Below are 19,941 nucleotides of genomic sequence, written 5' to 3' on the forward strand. Positions count from 1 at the left end.
GTGAGGTGATATCTCATTGTGGTCTTGATTTGCATTTCCCTGATGATTAGGGATGTTGAGTATCTTTTCATGTTTCTGTTGGCCATCTGCATTTCCTCTGTGGAAAATTATCTATTCAGTTCTTCTGCCCATTTGTTAATCAGGGTGCTTGTTTTTTTGATGTTGAGTTGTATGAACGGTTTATATATGTTGGATATTAATCCCTTATTAGTCATATCATTTGGAAGTATTTTATCCCATTCAGTAGGTTGTCTTTTTACTTTCTCAATGGTTTCCTTTGCTGTGCAGAAACTTTTAAGTTTAATTAGGTTTCATTTGTTTATTTTTGCTTTTATTTCCTTTACTTCAGGAGACGGATCCAAAAAAGATATTGCTGTGATTTATGTTAAAAAGTGTTCTGCTTATGTTTTCCTCTAGGAGTTTTATAGTATCTGGTCTTATATTTAGGTCTTTAATCCATTTTGAGTTTATTTTTGTGTATGGTGTTAGAGAATGTTATGATTTCATTCCTTTAAATGTAGCTGTTCAGTTTTCCCAGCACCACTTATTGAAGAGGCTGCCTTTTCTCCATTGTATATTCTTGCCTCCTTTGTCATAGATTAATTGACCATAAGTGTGTGGGTTTATTTATGGGCTCTCTATCCTGTTCCATTGATCTATGTATCTATTTTTGTGCCAGTACCATACTGTTTTGATTATCATAGCTTTGTAGTGTAGTCTGAAGTCGGGGAGCATGATTCCTCCAGCTCTGTTCTTCTTTCTCAAGATTGTTTTGGCTATGTAGGGTCTTTTGTGTTCCCATATAAATTTTAAAATTATTTGTTCTAGTTTTTGGCCATGCAGTGTGGCATGCAGGATCTTAGTTCCCTGACCAGGGATTCAACTCATGCCTCCTGCATTGGGAGTGTGGAGTCTTAACCACTGGACCACCAGGGAAGTCTTATTTGTGTCTTCCTTAATTTCTTTCATCAGTGTCTTATAGTTTTTGGAGTGCAGGTCTTTTGCTTCCTTAGGTAGGTTTATTCCTAGGTATTTTATTCCTTTTGATGTGATGATAAATGGGATTGTTTCTTAATTTCTCTTCCTGATACATCATTGTTAGTGTATAGAAATGTAACAGATTTCTGTATATTAACTTTATATCATGCAACTTTACTGAATTCATTGGTGCACTCTAGTAGTTCTCTGGTGGCATCTTTAGAATTTTCTACGTGTAGTATCATGTCATCTGCAAACAGTTAATTGTATTTCTAAATTCAAGCAATGAACAATTAGAAGTAAAAATTATGAAAATATATGTATATCATTTTAAATGGGTCCAAAAAAGAAATTGCTAAGTATTAATATAACAAACTTGTATAGGATTTGTGTGCTGAAAACTATAAAATTCTGATGAAAGATTTCAAGGAAGATATAAATGGTGAGACATACCATGAGCATGGATTGGAGGATTCAATGTAATAAAGATGCCAGTTCTCCCCAAAATAATCTATAAATTTAATGCAATAGCAATGAAAATCTCAGCAGAATTTTGTGGTTATTGTTACTATAGACAATAGGAATTTCTATATTCTAAATTTTATATAAAAGGAAAAAGAAAATAAAATAGCTAAAACAATTTTGAGAGAAAGAACAAAGTTGAAGGACTCACACTAACAGGTTTTAAGACTTTGAATAAATCTACAGTAATGAATGCAGTATGCATTGGCAAAGGAATAGACCCTTGGATCAATGGACCAGAATAGATAGTTGAGAAACAGACCCATGCAAATGTGGCCATTTGGTCCTTGACAAAGGTATAAAAGCAATTCATTGGAGGAATTGTAGTCTTTTCATCAAATGGAACAAATGGCCATTCATATGGAAAAAAAATAAAATAAAAATGAACGCTGACCTCAACTTCACACCTGATACAAAAATTAACTCCAAATGGTGCATAGATATAAATATAAAATGTAAAGCTTTAAAGCTTATGGAAAACATAGGAGAAAACTTATATAATCTGAGTTTAAGCAAAAGTTCTTAGAAAGGAAATGAAAACCATGATATATTAAAGAAAAAAATAAGTTCTTTGTTAAATTAAGAACTTTTTCTCTGTCAAAGGTGCTGCCATGAAGATGAAAAGACAAAAACTGGGAGAAAATATTTGCAATTCATATATCCGACAAAGGACTTGTATCCAGGATATATAAATAACTCTGAAAACTCAACAGTAAAAGAACAATCCAATTAAAAAATGGGCAAAAGGCATAAGCAGACATTTCACTGAAGAGAATATACAGATAGAAAATAAGCACAGGAGAAGATATTTAACATAATTTGTCATTAGGCAGATGCAAATTAAAAACAAGATAACACTATACACCTATTAGAATGTCTTTTGGAATACTAGTCTGGTGAGAATGTGGAGCAACTGGAATTCTTATACATTGTTCTTGGGAATGCAAAATGGTACAGCCACTCTAGAAAACTTATTGGAAGTTTCTTATCATGTTAAAAATGCACCTACCATATGACCAAGCAATTGTACTCTTAGTAATTTTTCTTAGAGAAACGAAAACTTATACTCAGATAAAAATTTATATACAATTGTTTATAACAGCTTTGTTCATAATAGTGAAAAATTGGAAACAATCTAAACATCCTTCAATGGATGAGTGGTAAAACAAACTGTGGTACAGCCATACAATGGAATACTAACTACTCAGCAAAACAAACAAAAAACATTTCTGCCCTGGAAGCTCTCCCTGGAAGCTCTTACAGTTTCAGACAAATGCATTTGGATGTAAATGGTTTACAGCCAACAGAATAAAGGCACTTGACTACATTACTAACTAAAGGGAGGTCAAGATGATTATGATTACCACGTTGTGTATTAGACCTTCTAGTGGTGGAATGAAAGGACTTGGGAAATAGAGAAACATGATCCAGAGATAAAGTCATTGGATATTTATGGAGAGCCTTCTGAGCTCATGCAGTGCACTATCCTAGCAATGGGGACTGGTGAACTTAAAATTTATTGTACAACAAGGAAATATGTAAGTGATTGCAGGAGGAAATTAGGTACCAGTCATGCAGGGGTTATAGATTAAATGCATTCATAACAAGTTGAATGTAAAGTGAATAGCCTACCATATAGAAAATCATATTTTCTCACTGACTTCCATTATGACTGGAGAGATGTAATATTTTTATTTTGCTTCAGCTAAAATAAACATCACATTTCAGGTTCCAAATGGTTGATTCAAAAAGCATGCTGCCTTTGTTGCTATATGTGAGGTTTAAGTCTTTCACAATCTCTGAAGTCCAAATGGTCAATCAAGCCACTTAAAATTTCAAGATCTTTTAAAGCACCCTATGAATGATATACCACCAAGCAAATCCCCATTTAATGGGCATACTCCCTGATATCAGGTTAGAAATATGTAGTGCAAGGAGCAGAAGCTTGGGAAACAAACATAAAAAGGTTACAATCCCAGCACTACCACACCATCTGTGTTGACCTTGGGATATAACCTATCTGAACCTCAATTTCCTATGTAAGGGACTTTGTTTCCATGGGATCATAATATGGGAACCACCTATGCTATTGAAGCAGATAGTACAAGTTTGTACCTATATGAGTCATGTAGAAATTTCTGAGACTCATCAGAGACAAGAAAACAAGCCCTTATTTGCACATTAACACTTTAATAATAAAGATTTAAACACACCTCTTACCTTCAAGCAAATATTTCATTAATGGTAGTGTATTAAAAGCAATGCCTTTGATATGAAATGTGTTACTTCATTGGCCTTCATAAAATATATAGTCTACATTAAGGGACTATTGTAAAATGTTGTTTACTTTTAATGAACTAGACTAGTGATACCTCAAAACTTTTAATGAAAGATTCATCTGAACAGGTGGAAAAGAATGATGGATGGAATTCTGAAAAAAATTCTATCAAAACTTTTTTCTCCAGATCTTTTGTTTTGGCATGGAGATCATCTCACTGTAGAACCAGAAAATACCCTCTCTCTTCCCAGGAAGTAACCATGTCAGGATCGTGGGGTGGAGGTAGGTGATTCCATAGCACAGGCTGAGAAGAATTGTATTGCAGTTAGTGAAATCAGGGAGTTCAAAGCTGGAAATCATGTTTTGGAAATCAGCTTGAACTTGGGAGGAATGGCACCGAAGTGAGCAGAAGTGAGAACTGAAGAAGGAGGGGTGGGATATAAGAGCTGGGAGGACTCCTGAGTTGATGGTCAGTTGAATCTCTTGGACTAGTGACAAGGGAGAATAAAGGGCCACAGATAGTGACAAAGTCATCACAGGTCATTCATGTTAAGAGAAAGAACGCTGTGATACACAAGATGCTTAAGATTCTCATTGTGCTTTAGGACCTCAGAAAGAGAAGGGTAGCCCAGGCTTGGAAAACACCTTTGCTAGAAATTTGAGAATGGAGAAATTGAATGGCCAAAATCTAGGCAAAACTGAAAGATAAATTGAGACTAATCCCTATGAGAATGACCATGTCCAGGTTCCCCATCATGATGACAGTATACAAGACGATGAACAGTCCAAAGAGAGGGGTTAAACCAAAGGTAATGTTGAGGAAGATCAGTCATCCCTTGGAGAAAGAATTTTGCCACTACACTGGAATTTCTCTCCCATGGTTTCCAAAAGGCATCTAGGACAGGACTCGCAAGACACAGACTCAGCAATCTGGACAGAAATTTAATCTGAGAGATCTTCTGGCACAGTACCTTGCCTTCAGGTTGGTGAGGGTCTCAACTTGTGATTGTCAATGCTAACTCTAATGTCTCTGTTCAACCTCAATGATCTTTTATGGCATAAAAAATGCTCTTTGTTCCACATTTATGGATTTTAAATTCCCTCTCATAAGGGCTGGTTACCAAATTATGGGAAAGGACAGTGAAATTGAGTGAAGCTAGAAAAGGAAGGCTGCAGAACCCAGGAGGCTGTAAAGAGAACAGGTATACTACATCTTCCACTCTTGCCTTTTTTCCTTGCTGTAACTTGCATATTCGCATAGATAGCAAGAAAGGGGTCAGATCTAGGGCCCAATCTTGGTGTAGTTTTCACTTAATAATTGAAACCCAAAGGATAAGGACCCTGAGAATCAGTTTTGTTTCTGTTTCCCAATCGAGAAGCAAAGTTCTCACTGTGTCACTCCCTTCTCAATATACTCATATTTCTTCCCAGTCTTACTGGATTAATTTCCCATTTCACAGCTTGACATTTAAGGTTCTCTTTCCACAACACTTTTCCAATTATTTCCAGCCTTGGTTTTACTGTCCACATTTACAAAACTTACAGTGGGGATTTCAACCAGTAACAATTGTATTCTCTCTCTGGCTGAAGTGCAAAAATTAAGTCATGAAGGATGAGACAGCACCATCTTTTTTTTTTTAAACAACTTTATTGGAGTATAATTGCTTTACAATGGTGTGTTAGTTTCTGCTTTATAACAAAGTGAATCAGCTATACATATACATTTATCCCCATATTTCCTCCCTCTTGTGTCTCCCTCCCACCCTCCCTATCCCACCCCTCTAGGTGGTCAAAAAGCACCGAGCTGATCTCCCTGTGCTATGTGGCTGCTTCCCACTAGCTATCTATTTTACATTTGGTAGTATATATAAGTCCATGCCACTCTCTCACTTCGTCCCAGCTTACCCTTCCCCTCCCCGTGTCCTCAAGTCCATTCTCTACGTCTGTGTCTTTATTCCTGTCCTGCCCCTAGGTTCTACAGAACCTTTTTTTTTTTAGATTCCATATTTATGTGTTAGCATATGGTATTTATTTTTCTCTTTCTGACCTATTTCACGCTGTATGACAGTCTCTAGGTCCATCCACCTCACTACAAATAACTCAATTTCGTTTCTTTTTATGGCTGAGTAATATTCCATTATATATATGTGCCACATCATCTTTATCCATTCATCTGTCGATGGACACTTAGTTTGCTTCCATGTCCTGGCTACTGTAAATAGAGCTGCAATGAACATTGTGATACATGACTATTTTTGAATTATGGTTTCCTCAGGGTATCTGCCCAGTAGTGGGATTGCTAGGTCATATGGTAGTACTATTTTTAGTTTTTTAAGGAACCTCCATACTTTTCTCCATAGTGGCTGTATCAATTTACATTCCCACCAACAGTGCAAGAGGGTTCCCTTTTCTCCACATCCTCTCCAGCCTTTCTTGTTTGTAGATTTTTTGATGATGGCCATTCTTACAGGTGTGAGGTGATACCTCATTGTAGTTTTGATTTGCATTTCTCTAATGATTAGTGATGTTGACCATCCTTTCATGTGTTCGTTGGCAATCTGTGTATTTTCCTTGGAGAAATGTCCACCTAGGTCTTCTGCCCACTCTTGGATTGGGTTGCCTGCTTTTTTGATATTGAGCTGCATGAGCTGCTAGTAAATGTTGGAGATTAATCCATTGTCAGTTGCTTCATTGGCAAAGATTTTCTCCCATTCTGAGGGCTGTCTTTTCGTCTTGTTTATGTTTTCCTTTGCTGTGCAAAAGCTTTTAAGTTTCATTAGGTCCCATTTGTTTATTTTTGTTTTTATTTCCATTTCTCTAGAAGGTGGGTCAAAAAGGATCTTGCTGTGATTTATGTCATAGAGTGTTCTGCCTATGTTTTCCTCTAAGATTTTTATAGTGTTTGGCCTTACACTTAGGTCTTTAATCCATTTTGAGTTTATTTTTGTGTATGGTGTTAGGGAGTGTTCTAATTTAGTTCTTTTACATGTAGCTGTCCAGTTTTCCCAGCACCACTTATTGAAGAGGCTGCCTTTTCTCCATTGTATATTCTTGCCTCCTTTATCAAAAATAAGGTTTACCTCTGGGTTTTCTATCCTATTCCATTGATCTATATTTCTGTTTTTGTACCAGTACCATACTGTCTTGATAACTGTAGCCTTGTAGTATAGTCTGAAGTCTGGGAGCCTGATTCCTCCAGCTCCGTTTTTCTTTCTCAAGATTGCTTTGGCATTGTGGGGTCTTTTGTGTTTCCGTACAAATTGTGAAATTTTTTGTTCTAGTTCTGTGAAAAATGCCAGTGGTAGTTTGATAGGGATTGCATTGAATCTGCAGATTGCTTTGGGTAGTATAGTCATTTTCACAGTGCTGATTCTTCCAATCCAAGAACATGGTATATCTCTCTATCTGTTTGTATCTTCTTTAATTTCTTTCATCAATTTCTTATACTTTCCTGCATACAGGTCTTTTGTCTCCTTAGGTAGGTTTATTCCTAGGTATTTTATTCTTTTTGTTGCAATGGTAAATGGGAGTGTTTCCTTAATTTCTCTTTCAGATTTTTCATCATTAGTGTATAGGAATGCAAGAGATTTCAGTGCATTAATTTTGTATCCTGCTACTTTACCAAATTCATCGATTAGTTCTAATAGTTTTCTGGTAGCATCTTTAGGATTCTCTACGTATAGTATCATGTCATCTGCAAACAGTGACAGCTTTACTTCTTCTTTTCTGAGTTGGATTACTTTATTTCTTTTTCTTCTCTAATTGCTGTGGCTAAACCTTCCAAAACTATGTTGAATAATAGTGACACCACCATCTTGACACTGTTATGCAGTCCCTGGGATGTGTTGGGGAGCAGAGCCTGATGGGAAAATAAAAGACCAGGATGCTGACTGATAATGCAATCTCTTTGTGATCAGACTGAGACACTGGGCCAATAATGATGTCACAATGAGTATGCATGGGTATATATGGGTTTGCTTAACCCAACTATTTGGGATATTCCAACTTCTCACTCTATTTGAGTCCATTCCAGTCTCTGTGCCCTTATGTTGACCAATATGCTTATGTGCATTTCTCTTCCTCTCAGTAATCCAAGCTTCTTCTCTGTTAAGTTCCAGCTCAGAATGCTCTCTTTCAGAGGAAGCTTCTCTGATTGTTTCTTTCTCTATATACCTATTTTCCTTCCTTACTCTCTCTGGAGTCTTTTAACAATCACACATATGTTGCTACTATGAATAACTGAATTAAGGCCCTCAACTAGATCCCAAGTCCCCCAAGGCAATCTGCCATAGCCTTTTTAGTCCTCTCTCCATCCAATTCCAGTCTCAAAATTTTATTCTTTCTTGGCATGCACAACTCCACTCCCTCTAGGAGGTTCTAATTCTCTCACCATTCTTTTTCAATCTTTTGCTGGATACTTTTCTTCTACCCAAACTTTAATGTTGGGATTCTTTCATTCACTCATTTGTATCAATTTAATTTACAGTTACACTATGACAGTCTGTGCATATTGTTCATGAATCTCTTTCCTTCCTTTCCCTTCCCTCCTCTCTCCTTTCCCTTCCCTCTCCCCTCCTTCTCTTTCTCCTTGCCCTCCTCTCCTCTTAAAACATCAACCAACTTGAAAGTGCTGATGACCCCTATTCCATAACTTTAACCCAAATGTTTCTCTTCAGTTTCAGTCCTGTTTCTAGCTGCTTACTGGATGTTCTCTCCTCGATATCAGAGAATGTATCCCAAACCAAATATCTTCTACCTCTTTCAACTTGGCCTTCTCCTTGTATCTCTCATTTCCATTAATTGTCTAATGTTTTACCAATTCATCATCATCATTGGCTTTTTTATGTTTACCTCCTATGTCTAATCAGTCACAAAACCTTACTAATTCAACTTCTCAGAAATCTCTCACATCTGTTTATCCCCATCCTTGCATGTGTCTACTGTTGTTGCCTTAGTTCTGGTCTTCATACTCTTTTATATGGGTTATTGTAATAGTAACTTTAGTTATCTTTCTTCCTAGCTCCCCCCAGTCCATCTTCCACCTGCTTTTAAAGTTATCTTGCTAAATGAATTTGACCATGTAATTCCTCTGCTTTGGAAATGTTTATAATTCTCCACTGTATACAGTAGAAAGTCCATCCAATTTGGCATAGCAGTTTCAGGCCAACACAATCTGGCCCCAAATCAGTTTTCCAGATGTACTTCCCATCATTCCCTCCATGTGCTCTACACTTCAGCTCCACTTAAGCTACAGTCCTCCAGCACATGAATATATAACGTAATGTAAAATCCGCTATTTGAATCCTGATTGCATTGTTTTAAGGTATTTTTAAGTATCCTAAAGGCAAGGACTATGTATTATTCACCTTTGTAGTCTCAGTGCTGGGCATAAGTAGATGTCAATAAATATTACATGAACTCATGAATGAATGATAACCTGGATTTGAATTCCATTTCTTTTTTTATTAGTTATCCATTTTATACATATTAGTGTATATATGTCAATCCCAATCTCCCAATTCATCACACCACCACCACCACCAACCCCGCTGCTTTCTGTGACTTTTGAGCCTTAATTTCCTCATCTGTAAACTGGGCATAGTAATAATTGCCATCCAGCCCTATAGATTTTGAAGGGAGTTTTCTTTTATGTGTTCCTTTTATGTCTTTTAACCTCTAAATTCTCAAGACCTTACCCTGGCTTTGGCAGACAGTGGCAGAAGCAACAAGGGGAGTGCTCTGGGGCTAAACCCTGAGCAGCAGCTGCAGTGGGCCTGCCTCACAGCTGCTGCCTAGGCTCTTGGGAACTTTGCACTGTTAACCCTTTGGGTCTAGTTCTTGAGAACCCTACGGACTATTTAACCTTTAACTTTTTGCTTCTTGGTTTCTGGATAACCAACACAGATTATTATTTTTTTTTTTTTTTTAAATTTCAATAAGACACTTGCTTAAGTAAATCTATGTGTCTTTTTTTTTTTTTTTAAATTATTTATTTATTTATTTATTTATTTTTGGCTGTGTTGGGTCCTCGTTTCTGTGTGAGGGCTTTCTCCAGTTGCGGCAAGTGGGGGCCACTCTTCATCGCGGTGCGCGGGCCTCCCACCATCGCGGCCTCTCTTGTTGCGGAGCACAGGCTCCAGACGCGCAGGCTCAGTAGTTGTGGCTCACGGGCCCAGTTGCTCCGCGGCATGTGGGATCTTCCCAGACCAGGGCTCGAACCCGTGTCCCCTGCATCGGCAGGCAGATTCTCAACCACTGCGCCACGAGGGAAGCCCCAACACAGATTATTCACCTACCCAATCTGCTTTATCTTTTCCGGGCAACCCTTCTCAAGCAGACCATGATTAGACAGATACAACAGACTCACCAATGTCTCAGAAGAAATGACTTCTTAAGCTTTCCCCATCTTGGTGGCTCTCTTGTAGACATGTTTCCCTTTTTCAGTTAACACAGTGCTCCAGGTATGGCTTGACCTGTATAAAGAACTGTTAGACTCAAACCTCTGTTCTTTTAGACATTCATATTCTATTATTGATAGCTCAACTTACATGATTTTATTTAGCAACTGTGTCATACCCTTGCCTCACATCAGCCTGGGAGCAAGTGTAAAACCCCAGGGCATCTCTACACCAATTGCTGTCATGACAAATCATCCTGTATATGTGTACTTGATGTTCTGAATCTTTAAGGAGAACTGTGAAATTATTAATTAATTTCTATTTACCATTCCATTATCTTGATAGTTGTTACTATCTTGATTCTATTATCCATCTTTTTCAGCTCTCATTCCTGTATTCCTCTCTTCTTATACCCAGCTTTGAGTCATCTGCCTGTTTGATCATTTGTCTGTGTCTTCATCCACATAATCTGTATATTTTTTTCTCCAATTCTTTACTGTGGGAAAATATACATAACTTAAAATTTACCATTTTAAGTTTAAATGGTTAAACCATTTCAATTAACTATTTATTTATTTATTTATTACATATATATACTTATCAACTGAATGTGGCTCCCCAAAATTTATATGTTGAACTCCTAACCCCCAAAGTGATGGTATTAAGAGGTGGGACTTTTGGGAGGTAATTAGGTCATGAGCGTGGAGTTGTTATGGATGGGATTAGTACCCTTATAAGAAGAGACAGGAAACCTTGCTCTCTTTCTGTCTGCTCTTTACCATGTGAGTACACAATGGGAAGGTGGCCATCTACAAACAAGAAACAGGGCTCTTACCAGAACCTGAACATACTGGCACCCTAATTTTAAACTTCTCAGCCTCCAGAATTGTGAGTAATAAATTTCTGTTGTTTAAGCCACCCAGTGTGTGTGTGTGTGTGTGTGTGTGTGTGTGTGTGTGTGCGTGTGTGTGTGTGTGTGTGTATTTGCGTATATGTATATATATTGAGTACTTACTACAGTTATATATGCCCAATACTGAAAAATTATGAAACATGATTCCAGTTTTTATGAAGCTAATAATTTCCTTGGGGAAGGTGACAGTTTATCTTTTTAACATATCACTAGGTTTATCTGTCACATATTTCTAGGTTTTATTTCACCCATACTATAGCAATAGCTCTCTGCTCCTCGATGGTCTGCTCACTTATGGCCTTGGCCTTCCTGGATCCCCAGTGCATCCTCCAAATTATCATTAAAATGGTCCCCTAGAACTCTAAGCTCATTTTCTCAACCCTGGATGCACCTTAAAAACACCAAAGGACAATAAAAATGTCAAAATCTGGGTTTCAAAATAGATCAGTTAAGCAAGAGTTTCATGGGTAGGGCCTGAACATCCATATTTTTGAAGATCCTCACATGATTCTGATGCACAATGAGGGTTGACAACCACTGCTATAGACTGATTATGCAGCTCTTCTATTTGAAACTCTACCCTCTTGTGGTCACCTCTACTCAAGCCCCTTTGCATGGCTACAGTGACTTCCATGATCTGGCCTGGGATTCATCTCTTAACACTCTTCATGCCACTCTTCATAATTCAGAAATTTATTCTCTAAATTAGCAGTGCTGCTTCATAACTTTATACCTTTTCATGCACTGTATCCTCTGCTTGAAATATCTTTCCCTTCCTTATCTGCCAAAATATAATTCATCCTTCAAAACTTAAATGACACCTCCTCCAGGAAGTTTTTCCTGAACGTGCTGTCTCTGTAGCTGGTAAAAATTTTTATTGTTACTTATTATAAAAAATGAATTGTAAGCATTTGTTTACACATGTGCCCCTATTCAACTGTAAAGTCATTGAGGGCTGGGAATGTGAGTTATTTACTTCTGTAGCCCCAAATCTTAGACACTAGATCTAGCACATAGTAGGTGCCCAATACATATCTGTGGACTGAGTTGATGAATTAATTAATTAATTTTTAAAAATGTTTCAACATCTCTAAGACCGAAAAATAAAGAAGAAAGAATGACGTAGATTCAAAAGAAGGGGTTTGTCCGTTGAAAACAGTCAGCGAGAGGATCTCTGTCTTTGGGAAAAGGGATTTTGTCTGGAGAAAACTAGGCTGTACTAGGAAGGATAACTAATTCCATGTAGACAGGCAGCCAAGAACAGGCAGTGGCCAAAGTGTTGATGGATGACAGCTGGAAATATGGCTTCTGAACCAACTAAAAACGACACATCAATCTGAACTGCAAAATAAATCATTGAGACTCCAAAGGCTTTTTTTCACTTTAAAATCTCACCCTCCATGAACATTTAATAAGAACACTTCAGATTGTTGTAGCACTTTACCACTTTACACATTCACATACATAATCTCATTTAAACTTCCCAACAACCCTGTAAGGACAGCATTATCAACCCTGTTTTAGGATGGAAAAACTGAGGCTCTAATAAATTCAGTAAATAGTCCAAGGTCACAGAGATGATGAGTAGTAGATTCAGAACACAAATAGGCCTTGAGATAAAAAAGGGAGATAAATTAAGAAAACCAAAAATCTATATATAGTGAAAGTAAAGAAAGAAATCCACAATATATACTTTAAATTTCATTCTGGGGTCTATTAGCCTCAAGTTTATTAATCTTTTCTCAGTGATAGTAAAGGAATTGGTCAGAGAAAGAGATGCTCCTAGGCTAAGATCAATTGACTATCTATGATGTACTAGGTATGGTGCAAGTCACTTTACATTTAATACCAATGATATCCTTATATGGTAGATATTATTAGCCACAGTTTAAAAATGGAGATGTTGAGACACAGAAAAATTAAATAATTTGCCTAAAGTTCTGTAAGAATGTTGAACCCTGTTCTAATTAACTCTAAAACCAGTGCAACTTAAATAACATTATATAGTTAATTCCTATATGTTGGTTACACTTAAGAAAAATGTTTTATGAAAGAACTATTTGGAATATCTATTATCTTTTTAAGAAAGTAAGACACAAAGTCAGAGGAAGAAAAGAACGGTGTTCTGAGCAGGGTTGAAATAATCATGAAAGTCAACCTGGAGGAAAAGTGAGACTTGAATCTTTTTTTTTTTTTTGTAACATCTTTATTGGAGTATAATTTCTTTACACTGGTGTGTTAGTTTCTGCTGTATATCATAGTGACTCAGCTATACGTATACATATATCCCCATATCCTCTCCCTCTTGCGTCTCCCTTCCACCCTCCCTATCCCACCACTCTAGGTGGTCACAAAGCACCGAGCTGATCTCCCTGTGCTATGTAGCTGCTTCCCACTAGCTATTTTTTACATTTGGTAGTGTATATATGTCCATGCCACTCTCTCACTTCGTCCCAGCTTATCTTCCCCCTCCCCGTGTCTGCAAGTCCATTCTCTATGTCTGCGTCTATATTCCTGTCCTGCCCCTAGGTTCTTCAGAACTTTTTTTTTTTTTTTAGATTCCATATATATGTGTTAGCATACGGTATTTGTTTTTCTCTTTCTGACTTACTTCACTCTGTATGACAGACTCTAGGTCCACCCACCTCACTAGAAATAACTCAATTTCATTTCTTTTTATGGCTGAGTAATATTCCTTTAAAAAAATTTTTTTAACATCTTTATTAGAGTATAATTGCTTTACAATGGTGTGTTAGTTTCTGCTTTATAACAAAGTGAATCAGCTATACATATACATATATCCCCATATCTCCTCCCTCTTGCGTCTCCCTCCCATCCTCCCTATCCCACCCCTCTAGGTCGTCACAAAGCACCGAGCTGATCTCCCTGTGCTAAGCAGCTGCTTCCCACTAGCTATCTATTTTACCTTTGGTAGTGTATATATGTCCATGCCACTCTCTCAGTTCGTCCCAGCTTACCCTTCCCATTCCCCGTGTCCTCAAGTCCATTCTGTATGTCTGTGTCTTTATTCCTGTCCTGTCCCTAGGTTCTTCAGAACTATTTTTTTTTTTAGATTCCATATATATGTGTTAGCATACGGTATTTGTTTTTCTCTTTCTGACATACTTCACTCTGTATGACAGACTCTAGGTCCACCCACCTCACTACAAATAACTCAATTTCATTTCTTTTTATGGCTGAGTAATATTCCATTGTATGTATGTGCCACATCTTCTTTATTCATTCATCTATCAATGGACACTTAGGTTGCTCCCATGTCCACCCTGATACCAAAACTAGACAAAGATGTCACGAAGAAAGAAAACTACAGGCCAATATCACTGATGAACACAGATGCAAAAATCCTCAACAAAATTCTAGCAAACAGAATCCAACAGCACATTAAAAGGATCATACACCATGATCAAGTGGGGTTTATCCCAGGAATGCAAGGATTCTTCAATATATGCAGATCAATCAATGTGATAAACCATATTAACAAATTTAAGAGGACTTGAATCTTGAGGGATGGGTAAAGTTTGCAGCGCCAGCTAGGCAAGAAGGGCATTCCAGGAAGGGATGACAACATGGTTGAAGGTACTGAGGAGAGCGGCATCTGCTGGAGAGTCAGTAAAGAACCCAAGAGCATTGGGTGTACTAGTTTGCTACCATCCAAGAAATGCAGTATGTCCTAACCTTCATGGTTTGAGAAATACATTCTGCCCCCTAAAATTTTGGGGTTTGGGAGAAGTTACTTTCCTGGATACTAACAACAACTGAGGGCCTTTCTGGTACAAGGAAATTGAATTGTTGATTGCTGGACTGTGTTATGAAAGGGAGCAAGCCACCGATTATCATCAGCTCCCTGCAGGGCCCTACTGGCACAACAGTGATAACTGGCAAATAGAGCCTGAGATAAGAACAAGAGAAGAAATGAGAGATGAGATAAGTAAGCTTTTAAAAAAAGACCTAAAATAGGTATCTTTCATAGATTAGGTATTTTTTATTGAAAAAGTAATACAGGCACTTCATACAAAAAGTTTCAAAGAGTACAAAAGGGTGTAACAAGGAAAGCCAGTCTACTTCTGCACATACAAACATATGTATGTATATATATCTTTTTTTAATCAAAAAAGGAAAGACATGGTATACTCCACTGTGATCCTTACTTTTTCTTTAATCTCAATAAGCTTTGAAAATCATTATATTTTAAACTGAATGAATATTGTTTCAATATATGAATGTACACTATCTGATCCTGTAAAAATGGGCTTTTAGCTTCATCCCAATTTTTCACTGGTACAAATAATGCTGCAATGAATTTGTATATGTATACCTTTGCATACTTGTAAAAGTATTTTCATAAAATAAATTTCTAAAATGAGAATTTTTGAGTCAAGGATAAATGCATTTTTCATATTCATAGATATTGCAAAATTATGCGCACCAAAGAGGTTGCACCAATTGATAATCTCACCTACAAGGTATGAAATGCTCATGTCTTTATCCTTACCAACACTAGACATTATTTAGCCTTTGATATTTTCCAATCTGATGGAGGGAAATGGTGTTTCATTATCATTTTAACTTATGTTGCTTTAATTATTAGTAAGGTTACACATATTTTTCTGTGCTTATTGGCCATGTGTAGTTGTTTTTCAGTGAACTGTGTATTTATGGGCTTTATTCATTTCTCTATTTATGTGTTTTCTCTTTTACCTATTGATTTGTAAAAGATCTTTACATATTAAATAACAGTCCACTGTGGATCAGATTTATTGAAGATGTTTCTTCAGAATTGTTTTTCGACTTTGTTTATTGTATTTTCATGCAAAAAAATACATTTAAAATGTTGTATGTAGTTAGATTTATCAAACTTTTTGTTTTCTGGGTTTCGCATCTTCCTTAGAAAGGCCTTTCCACTTCAAGATTGCATATAAAGGGAGTGGCAGGATATACTTAAAGTGATGAAGGAGAAAAACCTACAACCAAGATTACACTACCCAGCAAGGATCTCATTCAGATTTGATGGAGAAATTAAAACCTTTACAGACAAGCAAAAGCTGAGAGAGTTCAGCACCACCAAACCAGCTTTACAACAAATGCTAAAGGAACTTCTCTAGGCAAGAAACACAAGAGAAGGAAAACACCTACAATAACAAACCCAAAACATTTAAGAAAATGGGAATAGGAACATACATATCGATAATTACCTTGAATGTAAATGGATTAAATGCTCCCACCAAAAGACACAGACTGGCTGAATGGATACAAAAACAAGACCCATATATATGCTGTCTACAAGAGACCCACTTCAGACCTAGAGACACATACAGACTGAAAGTGAGGGGATGGAAAAAGATATTCCATGCAAATGGAAATCAAAAGAAAGCTGGAGTAGCAATGCTCATATCAGACAAAATAGACTTTAAAATAAAGACTATTACAAGAGACAAAGAAGGACACTATATAATGATCAAGGGATCGATCCAAGAGGAAGGTATAACAATTGTAAATATTTATGCACCCAACATAGGAGCACCTCAATACATAAGGCAAATACTAACAGCCATAAAAGGGGAAATCGACAGCAACACAATCATAGTAGGGGACTTTAACACCCCACTTTCACCAATGGACAGATCATCCAAAATGAAAATAAATAAGGAAAGACAAGCTTTAAATGATACATTAAACAAGATGAACTTAATTGATATTTATAGGACATTCCACCCAAAAACAACAGAATACACATTTTTCTCAAGTGCTCATGGAACATTCTCCAGGATAGATCATATCTTGGGTCACAAATCAAGCCTTGGTAAATTTAAGAAAATTGAAATCGTATCAAGTATCTTTTCCGACCACAACGCTATGAGACTAGATATCAATTACAGGAAAAGATCTGTAAAAAATACAAACACATGGAGGTTACACAATATACTACTTAATAACGAAGTGATCACTGAAGAAATCAAAGGGAAAATCAAAAAATACCTAGAAACAAATGACAATGGAGACACGACGACCCAAAACCTATGGGACGCAGCAAAAGCAGTGCTAAGAGGGAAGTTTATAGCAATACAAGCCTACCTCAAGAAACAGGAAACATCTCGAATAAACCTAACCTTGCACCTGAAGCAATTAGAGAAAGAAGAACAAAAAAACCCCAAAGCTAGCAGAAGGAAAGAAATCATAAAGATCAGATCAGAAGTAAATGAAAAAGAAATGAAGGAAACAATAGCAAAAATCAATGAAACTAAAAGCTGGTTCTTTGAGAAGATAAACAAAATTGATAAACCATTAGCCAGACTCATCAAGAGAAAAAGGGAGAAGACTCAAATCAATAGAATTAGAAATGAAAAAGGAGAAGTAACCACTGACACTGCAGAAATACAAAAGATCATGAGAGATTACTACAAGCAACTCTATGCCAATAAAATGGACAACCTGGAAGAAATGGACAGATTCTTAGAAATGCACAACCTGCCGAGACTGAACCAGGGAGAAATAGAAAATATGAACAGACCATTCACAAGCACTGAAATTGAAACTGCGATTAAAAACCTTCCAACAAACAAAAGCCCAGGACCACATGGCTTCACAGGCGAATTCTATCAAACATTTAGAGAAGAGCTAACACCTATCCTTCTCAAACTCTTCCAAAATATTGCAGAGGGAGGAACACTCCCAAACTCATTCTACGAGGCCACCATCACCCTGATACCAAAACCAGACAAAGATGTCACAAAGAAAGAAAACTACAGGCCAATATCACTGATGAACATAGATGCAAAAATCCTCAACAAAATACTAGCAAACAGAATCCAACAGCACATTAAAAGGATCATACACCATGATCAAGTGGGGTTTATCCCAGGAATGCAAGGATTCTTCAACATACGCAAATCAATCAATGTGATACACCATATTAACAAATTGAAGGAGAAAAACCATATGATCATCTCAATAGATGCAGAGAAAGTTTTCGACAAAATTCAACACCCATTTATGATAAAAGCCCTGCAGAAAGTAGGCATAGAGGGAACTTTCCTCAACATAATAAAGGCCATATATGACAAACCCACAGCCAACATTGTCCTCAATGGTGAAAAACTGAAACCATTTCCACTAAGATCAGGAACAAGACAAGGTTGCCCACTCTCACCACTATGATTCAACATAGTTTTGGAAGTTTTAGCCACAGCAATCAGAGAAGACAAAGAAATAAAAGGAATCCAAATCGGAAAAGAAGAAGTAAAGCTGTCACTGTTTGCAGATGACATGATAGTATACATAGAGAATCCTAAAGGTGCTACCAGAAAACTCCTAGAGCTAATCAATGAATTTGGTAAAGTAGCAGGATACAAAATTAATGCACAGAAATCTCTGGCATTTCTATACACTAATGATGAAAAATCTGAAAGTGAAATTAAGAAAACACTCCCGTTTACCACTGCAACAAAAAGAATAAAATATCTAGGAATAAACCTACCTAAGGAGACAAAAGACCTGTATGCAGAAAATTATAAGACACTGATGAAAGAAATTAAAGATGATACAAACAGATAGAGAGATATACCATGTTCTTGGATTGGAAGAATCAACATTGTGAAAATGACTCTACTACTCAAAGCAATCTACAGATTCAATGCAATCCCTATCAAACTACCACTGGCATTTTTTACAGAACTAGAACAAAAAATTTCACAATTTGTATGGAGACACAAAAGACTCCGAATAGCCAAAGCAATCTTGAGAACGAAAAATGGAGCTGGGGGAATCAGGCTCCCTGACTTCAGACTATATTCCAAAGCTACAGTAGTCAAGACAGTTTGGTACTGGCACAAAAGCAGAAATCTAGATCAATGGAACAGGATAGAAAGCCCAGAGATAAACCCACGCACATATGGTCACCTTATGTTTGATAAAGGAGGCAAGCATATACAGTGGAGAAAAGACAGCCTCTTCAATAAGTGGTGCTGGGAAAATTGGACAGGTACATGTAAAAGTATGAAATTAGAACACTCCCTGACACCATGCACAAAAATAAACTCAAAATGGATTAAAGACCTAAGTGTAAGGCCAGACACTATCAAACTCTTAGAGGAAAACATAGGCAGAACACTCTATGACATACATCACAGCAAGATTCTTTTTGACCCAGCTCTTAGAGAAATGGAAATAAGAACACGAATAAACAAATGGGACCTAATGAAACTTAAAAGCTTTTGCACAGCAAAGGAAACCATAAACAAGACCAAAAGACAACCCTCAGAGTGGGAGAAAATATTTGCAAATGACGCAACTGACAAAGGATTAATCTCCAAGATTTACAAGCAGCTCATGCAGCTCAATAACAAAAAAAGAACAACCCAATCCAAAAATGGGCAGAAGACCTAAATAGACATTTCTCCAAAGAAGATATACAGATTGCCAACAGACACATGAAAGAATGCTCAACATCATTAATCATTAGAGAAATGCAAATCAAAACTACAATGAGGTATCATCTCACACCGGTCAGAATGGCCATCATCAAAAAATCTAGAAACAATAAATGCTGGAGAGGGTGTGGAGGAAAGGGAACCCTCTTGCACTGTTGGTGGGAATGTAAATTGATACAGCCACTATGGAGAACAGTATGGAGGTGCCTTAAAAAACTAAAAATATAACTACCATACGACCCAGGAATCCCACTACTGGGCATATACCCTGAGAAAACCATAGTTCAAAAAGAGTCATGTACCAAAATGTTCATTGCAGCTCTATTTACAATAGCCAGGACATGGAAGCAACCTAAGTGTCCATCATCGGATGAATGGATAAAGAAGATGTGGCACATATATACA

The 19,941-nt window shown here is 37.0% G+C and overlaps 1 protein-coding gene across 9 annotated transcripts in view; it reads right to left on the bottom strand.

Annotated features, from left to right (window-relative positions):
- Positions 1-19,941, bottom strand: part of IGSF1 (immunoglobulin superfamily member 1) — a 444,083-nt gene that overhangs the window by 103,455 nt on the left and 320,687 nt on the right. The window contains exons 1-2 of one of the 9 annotated variants that reach the window (XM_059910643.1): positions 10,503-10,613; positions 10,146-10,251 (exon numbers count right to left, since the gene is read on the bottom strand). The exons of 7 other annotated variants lie outside the window; for them this stretch is intronic. The gene's annotated coding sequence lies outside the window, so the exon portion shown is untranslated. Of the gene's footprint in view, positions 1-10,145; positions 10,252-10,502; positions 10,614-19,941 lie in introns of those variants that run through there. One more of the 9 variants, XM_059910640.1, reaches the window with a different exon arrangement.

The sequence above is a fragment of the Balaenoptera ricei genome, chromosome X, assembly GCF_028023285.1.
Source record: "Balaenoptera ricei isolate mBalRic1 chromosome X, mBalRic1.hap2, whole genome shotgun sequence".
Classification (NCBI taxonomy): Eukaryota; Metazoa; Chordata; class Mammalia; order Artiodactyla; family Balaenopteridae; genus Balaenoptera; species Balaenoptera ricei.